This window comes from Ceratotherium simum, chromosome 15, assembly GCF_057802395.1.
Source record: "Ceratotherium simum simum isolate JZ-2026a chromosome 15, ASM5780239v1, whole genome shotgun sequence".
Classification (NCBI taxonomy): Eukaryota; Metazoa; Chordata; class Mammalia; order Perissodactyla; family Rhinocerotidae; genus Ceratotherium; species Ceratotherium simum.
The window spans coordinates 15,072,391-15,087,014 of NC_141914.1; positions in this window are offsets into that span (position 1 = coordinate 15,072,391).

The following is a 14,624-nucleotide window of genomic DNA, read 5'->3' on the forward strand; positions in this document are numbered from 1 at the left end:
TAGTGACAGTAAATTAACCTGCTCTTACACATGCTGTACACTCCCAGGTATCGCCCTTTGGCATGCTCTTGAGTATACTACTTCCACTTTATGAGAGAGTCCGCTGGGCTGCTTCCTCCCTGTTGGACTGTCTCCTGGCATCACCCAAGACATGATCCATATTACTGGATCTTTTCTACGGTGATGGCAATTTTGACCAAGGCCAAGTAACAAGGCAATTATTTTTCAAATGGGCAGTTTTTGAGTCCAAAATCTGAGAGATGTCCATTGAGGAACGTATTTGATTTTTGCCAGAAGCTCCAATTATGCATATATTGTGATTATAGATACTTCTAATATCATCTGAGCAGTTGGTTCATAAGAACAGAATGAGACTACCTGTGCCACTGAGTTTTGTGCATTTTTAAATATTTTTTTCTGCTCAGAAACTCACGGAAATTCAGATTTCTTTCTGGTAATTTGTGAATTAGGTCCAACAAGATTTCTAGATGAGGAATGTAAGTTTTGCCCAAATCTGAGTAGCCAGCCCTGCTTACCTCTGATATCCTGGCTTATTGGCAGTGTGTCTGAGAGAGAACTTATTTCTGAGAGATAACAGTTTCAGGAATGTTGCTAGTTGCTACAGCCCACATAATTCCCAGGCTGGGCTGGGCCTTGAATTTCAGCTGCAGCTATCAGCCACCATCTACTTATCGTCTACTTATCATAAGGGTGACCATAGGACGTCCCTAGTGTTCTCTAAGGTGGCAATTCTCATGATGTCAGGAGTGTGGTGCTCTAACTTGCTCTTAGTGGTTATCAAGTCTAATCTCATCTTATTAGATTATGATAACATGTCAGCAAATTCAAACATTTCTGTGCCAAAACAGTAAATGCATACTGAGTTTCATTCCATGAGAATGATCTGTGCTCAGCTGGTCTTGGAGATTGAGATTGAATTAGCAAGACCTAAAATGGCATACCAATCCTCTGTAGCCTTTCTGCATAGTCTTTATGATTTCAGATATTGCTAAAGCTACCAGAGAAACCAGAGTTTTTTAATCTTCCACTGTCTAGTATTAACCTCCAAGAACCATCTACTTTATATACCGGGGCCAGACAGGACTGTTAAGGGAGCTAATAGGAATCAAAACTCCCATCTCAGCTATTTTTCTTTATCAGAGTAGTTATCTCTTCATGCTTCTCAGAATTCTGAGTTGCTTAATGTTTACTAGAAAAAAGGGCTAAGATAATTCCAGAAGTTCCCATGCGGCGCAGCCAATTAAAACTGGGCAAAGGTTGAGAGCACCATGCCCCGTTTATGTATAATATCATCCCAGTTACATACTTAGGTTAAGGAGATAACCGCCAAGATCTCTCCAGTCATACTTTCTGATGTTCAACTACCCCGCCTTGGTTCCCTGCATCTATGGTATCTTTATACCCTCCCAGTTTTACCTTCAGGCCTGTTAGTGCTCCTTCTTTGTCTCCCGTGTTTATCAGGGGACTTGTCCTGCCTACTTTCTTTCTCCGTTGGGGGTCCACCAGTAAAGAGAGAATATGGATTACAGGCCCGTTGCTTAATTGTTTCCTTCCCAAGCTGCAAACAGTCATGAGCTGCTCCTCCCCCTCAGCCTGCTTCTCTATAAGACAAACAAAACACATAACCATCAATTATGAGATTAACTGGGTTAGGTTTGATTTCCTAGGAATGGAGCCTAAGAAGAGGATTTGTATATACAAGATTTACTGATGGAGTGCTTTTCAGGAGAAATCTCTAAGAGTGTGAGCCAGAAGAAGGAAGTGGAAAGAGGTGAACAGGATGTGAGCTCAGATGCAGAGTAGCCTTGTCCAGATCCCTAGGGGTGGGGGCGTGCTGGAACATAAGTTGCACCACAGAGTTGTTCTCCCTTGAGGTAAGGGGTTGGTCTACCATACCTCGTATCAATCAGTCAGTCAGTCAGTCACTGGCTATAGGCTGTGGTGAGGGAGTTGGTAATCTCCCTGAAAGGTGACTGCCATCATCTGAGGGCAGTTCCCCAAGGAAGTGGGCAGGTAGGCAGCTGGGAGCCATTAGCAGTCCATACTTACAACAGCTTGGAAATAGGCATAACTGCTGGTAAAGGTGATTTGGGAGGGGCGGCAACACCATCTAGCACACATGCTCTATTCCGTCTACTTCTCAGACACATAATTGGCTTGAGAACTCTAAAAATGTATTAAAGAAGAATCTGAAAATAGTTTAGAAATGTCGTTGATGAAGTGACAAGTGTATAAGATGAGGGAAATTGATGGTGTGCTTTGTAAAATGAAATAGACTACACTCTGGGTCCCCTCTGACAAGTGGCTGCACAGAGATTTAGTAAGGGCAAACATACTGGAAAGTATGGGAGCTCACCAGTTAGAGCAGAATTTTAAAAATTCTGGTGGCAGAAAAGTTGTCACAAGGAACTTATATAATTTGAACTTTTTAGCAGCCATTCCTTTCAAATAATCATTACCTGTGCCCAATCAGAGGTGATCTTGGAATAAAATCTGGAGCCAATATTTCTTTGTTTGTATATAAAGTTGAGAAAGTTGATCTCTAATATATACATTTGTTATATAAGTACTTCCATCTCTATGCTTCTAATGCTCTTGTACTAATTTGTCTCTATATCTCCCCTCCTCTCTTGGACTCTAACCTCCTTTAAGGTAAAGGGTCTGTCTTACACGTCTTTCTACTTTATTCTCAATTGAAGTCACTATACTTTTGTTGCATAGACGAAAAAATATATATACGGAGTACAGAGGAAATGTTCTTAGAATCCACAAGTTTCTTTGGCAGAAGAGTCATCATTACTGTGGGGGGTCCTAGGATACTTTTAGGTTTCTCAGGGAGGGATCCCTTTTCTTCCAGTAACTATCTGTCATAATTCATGAATGTGTTTCAGTTTTCAAGTTTGTTGGCTTACTGCATTTTCACTCCCTCAGGATTATTAGGGCAAGGTTGAGTTCTAATCATGGCTGGATTCTAAAATGCAAAAAACAAGGTTAAAGCCAGGAAATAACCAGTCAATGAGACTTCTCAGCTCAGGAAAAAATAAATTCTTTGGAAAAATAAACAACATTTAATTTTTTCTTTGACTGAAAGAATATGTGAAAGTAAACCTGCTTATATAACTATGATGGAATAGTTTTTAGGGTTATTGACATTGCATTACAGTTGAGTAGAGCCTAAAAAATCAGAGATTTTAATCTCTCAGCTTCAGAAATTAAGTAGCAATATTGACTGTTTTTCTTTTTGACAATAAACTATGTTTTTCCTTGGGTGAAACAGGAACTTGATTAAAATGCCACAGTGATTTATTTTTGGAAATTTGCCTGTATTAGTCAGGGTTCGCCAGAGAGAAAGAACCAATAGAAGATATATGTATATCTCTTATTGGTGTTCTGTATAAAGAAAGATTGATTCATTGATTTTAAGGAATTGGCTCACATGATTGTGGAGGCTGGCAAGTCCAAAATCTGCAGGGTGGGCTGTCAGGCTAGAGGAAGGAAGAGTTGATGTTGCAGTTCTAGTCCAAAGGCAATCTAGTAGTGGAATCCATCTTCTTCTGGGGAGACCAATCTTTTTCTAGTAAGGCCTTCAACTGATTCGATGAGGCCCACCCTCAAGTTATGGAGGACAATCTGCTTAACTTGAAGTCTACTGATTTAATTAATCTCATCTACACATACCCTCATAGAAACTTCTAGAGTAATGTTTGACCAAATACCTAGGTACCATGGCCTAGATAAATTGACACATGAAATTAATCATCATATTGCCCCTATACTTTACAAACCTGTCAAGTATTCTGCTCCTTTTTTCTCTCATATTTCATAGTATAATTTCTTCCGGTCTGAGCCCTGTGCATTTATTCACCAGGTCACCATTTAATTCCTATTCTTAAATTTTCCTGGTTGCTTCAGTGTATTTCACATGTCTATCACATTTTCCCCTGAATCAGTTAGAAGAAAAAGTTTCTGGACTTCTGCAGCCTCTATAGTTACAGCATAGCATAGCTATGTGGAGAATTGTGTTTCAAGAATGCTAAGATTAAGATCATAGCAATAAAAAATAACAATGAATTAGCAGTCATCAACTCCTCTGATATTGCAAATAAATGATTCACAGGATAAAGTTCACACCATGCATTACCACAGAACACTAATCAAGGGAAATAGTCAGAAATTTCTTCGGTATATAATTTCAATGTTTTCCCCATTCCAAGTTTAATTTGAGTGGATTGCATTGGTTTAGGGGTTTGGAGGCTTTTAAAAAGATATAATATGAAGAAAATAAATGATTTAGGAAAATAAATGTTTCTATTCCACTAAATAGTCCATCCAAACCAGACAAATGATGAACTGTGAGCATGCTCAGAGCTCTCTTTCTTCACACCTTGGATCATTCTTCTTCTTAACCTGAACTTCCACATGCCAAATTCCAATCCCCTCCATCAAGGCATTAAAAAATGAAACAGACAGAAAGAGAGAGACAAGAAGAAAGAAAAAAAGAGAGAAAGAAAGAGGAAAAGAAAGGAGGGAAGGAAGGAAGGAAAGAAAGGAAGGAGGAGAGAGAGAAAGAGAAAGAAAAAAATGAAAGAATGAGAGAATGAATGAAAGAATGAAAGGAATGAAGGAAGGAATAAAGAAAAGAGAGAGAGAGAAAGAAAAAGAAAGAAAGAGAGAGAAAGAAAGAAAGAAGGAAAGAAAGAGAAGGAAGGAAGGAAGAGAAAGAAGGAAGGAAGAGAAAGAAGGAAGGAAGAGAAAGAAGGAAGGAAGGAAGGAAAGAATGAAGGAAGGAAGAGAAAGAAGGAAGGAAGGAAGGAAGGAAAGAGAGAGAGAGAAAGAAAGAGAGAAAGAGAGAAAGGAAGGAAGGAAGGAAGGGAAAGAAGGAAGGAAGGAAGGAAAAGAAAGAAAGAGAGAGAGAAAGAAAGGAAGGAACGAAGGAAGGAAGGAAGGAAAAGAAAGAGAGAGAGAGAGATGAAAGAAAGAAAGAAAGAGAGAGAGAGAAAGAAAGAAAGGAAGGAAGGAAGGAAGGAAGGAAGAAAGGAAGGAAGGAAGGAAGGAAGGAAGGAAGGAATAAAGAAAGAAAGAAAGAAAGAAAGAAAGAAAGAAAGAAAGAAAGAAAGAAAGAAAGAAAGAAAGAAAGAAAGAAAGAAAGAAAGAAAGAAAGAAAGAAAGAAAGAGAAAGAAAGAAAGAAAAAAAAAAAGAAAGAAAAGATTGTGTGAGACTGGCTTTATCAACTGAGAATCCACATTAAATTTATTCTACAAGGATGATGCTGTCGAAGATAAACCCAGACACTAGTTAAAGCAGTAAAGATAGATTTTATTCAATAACTACTGCACTAGGGAAGAAGATCCAGTGAAGAAGATTCAGCCTTCACTGAAACAAAAGGCTGGAGACATTTTAAAGGCTAGGATATGCTAAGGGAAAGACTCTGAAGGATATTAAGGGAGATTGGTCCACATGGCTAGGCCACCTGTGTTTCTTAATTGGCACTTAGCCAGAGGAGAGATAAACTCCCATCTTCACGACAGGAGGCAGATGTGCAAGTCAGAACAAGGTCCCCACCAAAGTCAGGTCCTTATCTTTCCACAGGAACTGGGAGTTATCTCCCTCCCAGTTACCTCTCTGAATGTTTGCATTCCAAAGAGATGGCTCTAGGGTTCTTGAGGAAATAGTTTTGGGTGGTAAATTTACATCTCTAAGGAAAGAGAAAGGATTTATAATTACAAGTCTTCTAAAGTAACTGCTCTAAGAGGATGTTTGGGGGCCTATCAGTTTATCACCAGGTTTTGCCTGGAACAAACAGTAAATGTTGAGCTTTCTCAGGCTGGCATTTGAAGTCGGGCTGGGGTCATGCTAGGGACATGGCCTTAAGACGCAGAAGCCATGTTAAAGTTTGACCAAGTCCCTTAAATCAGAGGTTTGGACGGGGTTGTTATATGCCAGGAGGTCTGCAGTTCTCAATGCAGACAAAAGGAATAGTCAAAAGTATGGAGCTTCTCAGGAAGACATTTTCCCCTATGGAATAAATGTCCTTTAAATGCTGTTTCTATTACTGTGACTAGTAAAATTTCTCTTGTTTTTCAGATTTCTACATATACGTATGATTCAAAGTATAAAACTTCATCCAACAATCCAGCATGGAAAAAAAAAGGCAAAATAAAGTGATATCTTGTGAGTGTGATCAGTCATCTGTTTTTAACGTCTGGGCAAATAAAATTGAGGTTATTGATGATAATACTCCCCCCCTCCCAGCTTCATTGAGGCGTAATTGCAAATAAAATTGTCTATACTTAAGGGGTACAATGTGTTGATTTAATATATGTAGAATTTGCGAAAAGATTACCACAATCAAGTTAATCAAAATAACCATCACCTTACACGACTAACTTTTTTTGTGTTGTGTGGCGAGAATACTTAAGATCTACTCTCCTAGCAAATTTCAAGTATACAATACAGTATTATTAACTTAGTCACGACGCTGTACATCAGATTCCCAGAACTTATTCATCTTATAACTGAAACTTTGTACCCTTTGACCAACATCTCTCCATTTCCCCTGTCCCCTAGTCCCTGGCAACTGCCATTATACTCTCCATTTCTATGAGTTCTTATTTTTTAGATTCCATATAAGTGATATTATACAGTATTTGTCTCTCTCTGTCTGGCTTCTTTCATTTAGCATAATGCCTTCTAGGTTCACCCATGTTGCAAATGGCAGGATTCCTCTTTTTTTTTGGTTGAATAATATTCCACTATATATATTTATATCACACTCTCTTTATCCATTCACATATCGATGGACATTTAGATTGTTTCTATATCTTGGCTATTATAAATAATAATGCAATGAACGTGGGAGTGCAGGTATCTCTTCAAGACATTGATTTCATTTCCTTCAGATATATACCCAGAAGTGGACTTGCTGGATCATATGGTAGCTCTATTTTTAATTTTTTGAGGAACCGCCATACTGTTTTCCATAGTGGTTGCACCAATTTACATTCCCACCAACAGTGCACAAGAATTCCCTTTTCTCCACATCCTTGCCAGCATTTCCTATCTCTTGTCTTTTTGATAATAGCTATTCTAACAGGGGTGGGGTAATATCTCACTGTGGTTTTGATTTGCATTTCCCTGATAATCAGCGATGCCGAGCACCTTTTCATGTACCAGTTGGCCATTTGTATGTCTTCCTTTGAGAAATGTCTACTCGGGTAGTTCACCTGTTTTTTAATTGGGTTACTTGGTTTTTTGCTATTGAGTTGTCTGAGTTTCTTATATATTTTGGATATTAACCCATTATCAGACATATAGTTTGCAAATATTTTCTCCCATTTCATAGGTTTATGGCTAGACTTCCTAATCTGTTCTATTTGTCCATGTGTTGGTTTTTACACAAGTACTATACTGTTTTGATTACTATAGCTTTGTAATATAGTTTGAAATCAGGAAATGTGATGCCTCTAGCTTTGTTCTTCTTTCTCTAGATTACTTTGACTATTTGGGGTCTTTTGTAGTTCCACATGAATTTTAGGACTTTTTTTTCTATTTCTGTGAAAAATGCCACTAGAATTTTGATAGGGATTGCACTGAATCTGTAGATCACTTTGGGTACTATGGACATTTTAACTACAATGGATTCTTCAAATCCATAAACATTGGATATCTTTGCGTTTATTTATATTTTCTTCATTTTCTTTCATAAATGTCTTATCCTTTTCAGTGTATAGGTCTTTCACCTCCTTCATTAAATTTATTTCTAAATATTTTATTCTTTTTGATGCTATTATAAATGGGATTTGTCTTTTTAATTTCTGTTTCAGATAGTTCATCATTAGTGTATAGCAATTCAACTGATTTTTGTGTAATGATTTAGTATCCTGCAACTTTACTAAATTTGTTTATTAGTTCTATCAGTTTTTTGGTGCATACTTTAGGGTTTTCTGTATATAAGATCATGTCATCTACAGAGATCATTTAACTTCTTCCCCTCTGATTGGGATGTATTTTGTTTCTTTTTCTTGTCTAACTGTTCTGACTAGGATTTCTAGTACTATGCTGAATAGAAGTGGTGAGCATCTTGGGCATCCTTATCTTTTTCTTGATCATAGAGGAGAAGAAATTTCAGCTTTTCACTGTTTAGTATGATGTTAACTGTAGGCTTGTCATATATGGCTTTTATTATGTTGATGTACATTCTTTCTATATCTAATTAGTTGAGAGTTTCATAATGAAAGGAAGTTGAATTTTGTCAAATGCTTTCTCTGCATGTATTGAAATGATGGTTTTGTCCTTCCTTTTGTTAATGTGGTCTACCACATTGATCTATTTGTGTATGTTGAGCCATTCTTTCATCCCAGGGATAACTCCTACTTGATCAAGAGGTATGGTCCTTCTAATGTGTTTTTGAATTTGGTTTGCTAGTATTTTCTTGAGGATTTTTGCATCTATGTGCATCAGGGATATTGGCTTGTAATTTTCTTTTCTTGTAGTGTTCTTGTCTAGCTTTGGTATCAGGGTAATGCTGGCCTCATCAAATGAGTTTGGAAATGTTTCTCGTCTTCAATTTGGAAGAGTTTGAAAATGATTGGCATTAATTCTTCCTTATATGTTTGGTAGAATTCACTCATAAATCCATCTGGTCCTGGGCTGTTCTGTGTTGGGGAGGTTTTTGATTACTGCTCCAATCTCCTTACTTGTTATTGGTCTGTTCATATTTTCTATTCTTAATGATTCATTATTGGTAGGTTGTATGTTTCTAGGAATTTACCCATTTCTTCTAGGTTATCCAATTTTTTGGCATATAATTGTAGATAGTAATCCACTTATGGTTCTTTATATTTCTGTGATAGCAGTCGTAATGTCTCCTTTTTCATTTATAATTTTATTTATTTGAGTCTTCTCTCATTTTTTCTTGGTTAGTCTAGCTAAAGTTTTGTCAATTTTGTTTATGTTTTCCAAAAACCAGCTCTTAGTTTCATTGATCTTTTTCTATTGTTTTTCAATTCCCTATTTCATTTATTTCTGCTATCTTTGTTATTTCCTTCCTTATGATAACTTTGGGCTTAATTTGTTTCTCTTTTTCTAGTTCTTTGAGTGATATAGTTAGGTTGTTTATTTGAAATCTTCTTATTTTCATAATGTAGCACTTATCTTTATAAAATTCCCTCTTAGAATTGCTTTTGCTGCATCTCATAAGTTTTAGTAAGTTGTGTTTCCATTTTCATTTGTCTCAAAATATTTTTTCCTCTCTTGATTTCTTCTTTGACCTATTGATTGCTGTTCAGGAGTATGTTGTTTAATTTCCAAATATTTGTTAATTTTCCAGCTTTCTTCTTGTTTGTGATTTCTAATTTTCATACTGTTGTGTTTGGAAGAGATACTTGACGTGATTTCAATCTTTTTGAGTTTGTTAAGACTTGTTTTATGGCCTAACATATAATCTATCTTGGAGAATGTTTCATGTGCACTTGAGAAAAATGTGTACTCTGATGCTGTTGGATAGAATGTTCTGTATAGGTCTGTTAGGTCTACTTGGTCTGTAGTGTTGTTCAAGTTTTTTATCTCCTCATTTATTTTCTGTCTGGATAATCTATCCACTGTTGAGAGTGGGGTATTAAAATTCTCCATGATTAAAGTGTTGCTGTTTATTTTTGTTTTCAGTTCTGTTAATATTCACTTCATATATTTAGGTGTTCCAATATTGGGTACATAAATATTTACAATTGTTATAACTTCTTGATGAATTGACTACTTTATCATTATATAATGAACTTTTTTGTCTCTTGTGACAGTCTTTGACTTAAAGTCTATTTTGTTGCCATAAGTATAGCCACCACAGCTCTTTTTGGTTTCTATTTGCATGGAAAAAATTTTTCCAACTCTTCACTTTGTGCCTATGTGTGTCCTTAAATCTGAAGTGACCCTATTATAGACAGCATATAGTTGGGTTTTGTTTTTTTATTCATTCAACTACTTTGTCTTTTGATTGGAGAATTTAATCCATTTACATTTAAAGTAAGTATCGATAGGCAAGAATTTACTATTGCCTTGTTGTTCATTGTTTTCTCACTGTTTTGTAGTTCCTTTGTTCCTTTCTCCCCCTTTTGCTTCTTTCTTTATGACTTGATGACTTTTTGTGGTGGTGTACTTTGATTCCTTTCTCTTTATCTTTTTTTTGTAGTTATTACAGGGTTTTCCTTTGTGATTACTATAAGGCTTACACAAAACATTTCATATTTAAAGCATCCTATTTTATGTTGATAACAACTTAACATACATTACATACAAAAACACTGTACTCTGATATTTCCTTCCCTCCTTACATATTAGGTTATTGATATTACACTTTACATCTTTTTACAATGTTATCCATTAATAAATTATTGTAGTGTTAGTCATTTTTAATACATTTTTCTTTTAAATTTTATATTAGAGTTAAAAGTAATTTATGCCGTACCATTACAATATTAGAAAATTCTGGATTTGACTATATGTTTACCTTTACCAGTGAATTTTATAAATTCATATTTTTATGTTGTTAATTAGTGTGCTTTTATTTCAGTTTGAAGAACTCCTCTTAGCATTCTTTATAACACAGATCTAGTATTAAAGAACTCTCTCAGCTTTTGTTTCTTGGGAAAGTCTTTACCTCTCCTTCATTTCTGAAAAAACAGTTTTGCTGGGTATAATATTTTTTTCTTTCTTTCAATACTTTGAATATATCATCCCACTCTCTCCTGGCCTGGAAGATTTCTGCTGAGAAATCTGCTGAAATTCTTATAGGGGCTCCTTTGCATGTGATGAGTCACTTTTCTCTTGCTGCTCTCAAAATTCTCTCTTTGTCTTTGACTTTTGACACTTTAATTATAATGTATCTTGGTGTACAGCTCTTTGAGTTCAACATATTAGGTGATTTGGGGGCTTCAAGAATCTAGATATACATTCCTCTCCCCAAATTTGGGAAGATTTTAGCCACTACTTCTTGAAGGTCATGTTCTGCCCCTTTTCCTCTCTCTTTTCCTTCTGGGACTCCTTTAATGAGTATATTGTTTCCTTATGTTGTCCCATTTATCTTATAGGCTTTCTTCACTTGTTTTCATTCTTTTTTCTTTTTATTCCTCTAGATAATACCAAATGACCTATCTTCTAGTTCACTGATTCCTTCTTTTGCTTGATGGAGTCTGTTGCTGAAGCTCTCTATTGAATTTTTCAGTTAGTCATTGTGTTCCTCAGCTCTAATATTTCTGTGGTTATTTTTATGTTTTCTGTTTCTTTGTTGAACTTCTCACTTTGCTCATTATTGTTTTCCTAATTTTGTTTTTTTCTACCTGTGTTTTCTTGTAGCTCACTGAACTTTTTTAAGAGGATTATTCTGAATTCTTTGTCAGTGAGTTCATAGATCTCCATTTCTTTAGGGTTGGTTATTGGAGCTTTATTAGTTTCTTTTGGTGGTGCCATGTTTTCCAGATTCTTCATGATTTGTATCCTTGCATTGGTGTCTGTGCATTTGAAGATGCAGTTACTCTTCCAGTCTTTGCAGGTTCAATTTAGTAGGGAAAGATCTTCACCAGTGAGGTAAGCTTCAGGTTCTGGATGGGCAAATTGGTAGCATCCATAGACACACAGGGCTTGCTGAGAGGGTTGTGATTTGGTGGGGCTGCTGCTGTACTCTGAGGAAGGGTATGGCCACTGGTTAGTCTCCACAGTCAGGCCAGTCCACTGGCTATGCTCCATGGTCAGGCAGTGCCATTGGCTGTGCTCCCTGTTTGGGCAGGGCTACTGGCTGAGCTCCATGTTCAGGTGAGGCCACTGACTGGGCTTTCTGGTTGGGTAAGACCTCTGGCTGGGTTTCCTAGTCAGGCAGGGCTGCAGGCTGTGCTCCACAGTTGGGTGGGGTTGCTGGCTGTGCTTTGTGATTAGGTGGAACCACAGGCTGGTCTCTTCAGCTGGGCCAGACTCCTAGCTTGGGACTTCAGCCAGGCAGAACTGCTGATCGTGCTCCCTGGCCAGATGAGGTCCCTGTTAAGCTTCACAGGTGGGCAGAGCCACTGGCTGGGCACTCTGGTCAGACAATGTCACCAGCAGAGATGTGATGTGACCTCTAAGATCCATGTACTGGTCACTGTGAGCCCCATACCCCCTTCTTTATTCCTAGCTAACCCTAGGTTATCTATCTCTGCCAATTCCTACAGTGTTTCTCACGAGGCAGGACAGAAGTGGGCTTCCCATAAAGTTCTCTGGAACCCAAGGGAAACTAGATATCTGCCTCAGGCTCTCTTTTCCTCACTGGAGAAACCATAAGCCCAGGCGATTCTGCTTGGCATGGTGCTGTGCCAGCCAGGTGAAGGTATATGTGGTCAAAGTGAAACCACCCATCTTACAATTCTGGTGTGGCTTTTCTTGTTCTTTGTGCCCCTCATGTGTGCTCAGCCTCACCACCAGGTTTTGGGATTTTCACAAAAGCATTCTTGTCTGTGGATAGTTGCTAATCAGTATTTTTGAGAAGGGAAATAGAGCCAAGGACCTCCTATTCTGCCGTTTGCTAATGTCACTCTGAGAAATCCATGATTGTTTCTGTAAGAACATTTAGCTAGGCAGAATCCTGTAAGATTTATTATATTAAGTCTACCCCTGGTAGAGAGTCTATGTTTCATCAGGTTAAAATTTTACACAGGGCATGGGAGTCAATGAAGGAGTAGTTAATGATTGGGAACAGGGAAAACTTCTTAAGATTTTAGTCACTATTAGCTCTTAGAGTTACTATTTTAGTCGCTATTAGCTCTTGAAGAACAATCATAGTTTTTCATATTATTGGTTATGGTTAAAGTTTAGGAACTATCTCATATTTTTATTAAACATTATTCTTGGTTTTAGTTTTTTTTTCCCTTCAATCCCCTGCTTCTGGTACCCTATGTTAATTAGGAGTGATAGACTTGGATGAGATATTGTAATGAATTTGGGGGGATTCATTTCATGTTAATTATGAGTGATAGACTTGGGTGAGATATTGTAATGAATTTGGGGGGATTCATTTCATGTTAATAGCTATGTGTGTGTGTATGTGTGATGCTTGTATTCTTTAGTTATACTCCTTTTATGGTTACTGAAGAGTTTCTGGAAGCTTTATGGTTGAAGCATAGCTATTTGGAGAATTGTGTTTTTAGGCTTAATTTTAGAGATTCCTTGTTTGAATAATTCAGTCACTACGAGGGGTTAAAACTTTGTTGTAGTAGGATTTAGAGGATTTAGAAAGTTTATCCTACTTTGAAAAATTGGCTTTCTTTGATAATTTTGCTGTTTGACCTTTATTGTGTGGGTGGGATGGTTAATTATTGTATTTTCAAGTCAAGTTTGTCAGCGTGTTTTATATTCTTTTTTTGGGGGTGGGGGGAAGGGAAGACTGGCCCTGTGCTAACATCTGTTGCCAAGCTTCCTCTTTCTTTTTTATCCCCAAAGCCCAAGTACATAGTTGTATATCCTAGTTGTAGGTCCTCCTAGTTCTTTTATATGGGACACTGCCTCAGTATGCCTTGATAAGTGGTGAGTAGGTCTGCGCCCAGGATCCGAACCAGTGAACCCCGGGCTGCCGAAGTGGAAAGCATGAATTTAACTGCTATGCCACCAGGCCGGCCCCTTGTTTGATATTCTTGATATTACTGTGGATATTAAATAATTAATGAGAATCCAAGAGACAAGCATTGAGAAAAGACAGGAATAAAATTCACTAAGTAAATTAGATTGAAATGAACAAATTTTTTGTGATCAAGCTTTGACCTGTTTTGAGATGTACTAAGTATGAAAATTGATGCTTAATTATTGAAAAATATCCAAGTCAGTAAGAGAAATTATGGAACTTTCAATAAGATTTATGAGTAATTTTTGGTCTTAGATGTGAAACCAAGGTTAGAGTGAAACTAAGAACGAACGTTCATAGTGAGGAATGTTATGTTTATGTAATCTTGCATAGTTGTGGGAATGACTTGACCAATGTTAGAATAATATTGTTAATAAAAATCCCAGAAAAATACTTCTGGAATATATTTGATTGAGTTTATAAAATAGTGAGTGATTCCCATAAATTAAAATTAGTATTAGAAATTGTAGCTCATCCAAGAAAGTAAAAAAAATATTTTTAGTGCTGTAAACAGATGTGGCAAGTAATGTGAATAATTGGATGCCACCATTAATATGTGTTTGTGGCTTCCAGATTAGATTTTAGGAATAAAAGTGTGCAAAGAATGGTGTTCTTATTAACATCAAATTTCCAATTAATAATGATGATATGGTAAATATCTCCTCTAAAAGACCACTTTTTTATGGGATAGCTTGTTCATTAATTAGACTGTGAATAATGAATCTTTTTTTTGGGGGGGGAAGATTGGCCCTGAGCTAACATCTGTTGCCAATCTTCTTCTTTTTCTTTTTTTCTCCCCAAAGCCTCAGTACATAGTTGTATATCCTAGTTGTAAGTCCTTCTAGTTCTTCTATGTGAGACGCCACCTCAGCATGGCTTGATGAGCGGTGAGTAGGTCCAAGCCTAGAATCCGAACTGGTGAACTACAGGCCACAGAAGAGGAACATGCGAACTTAACCGCTATGC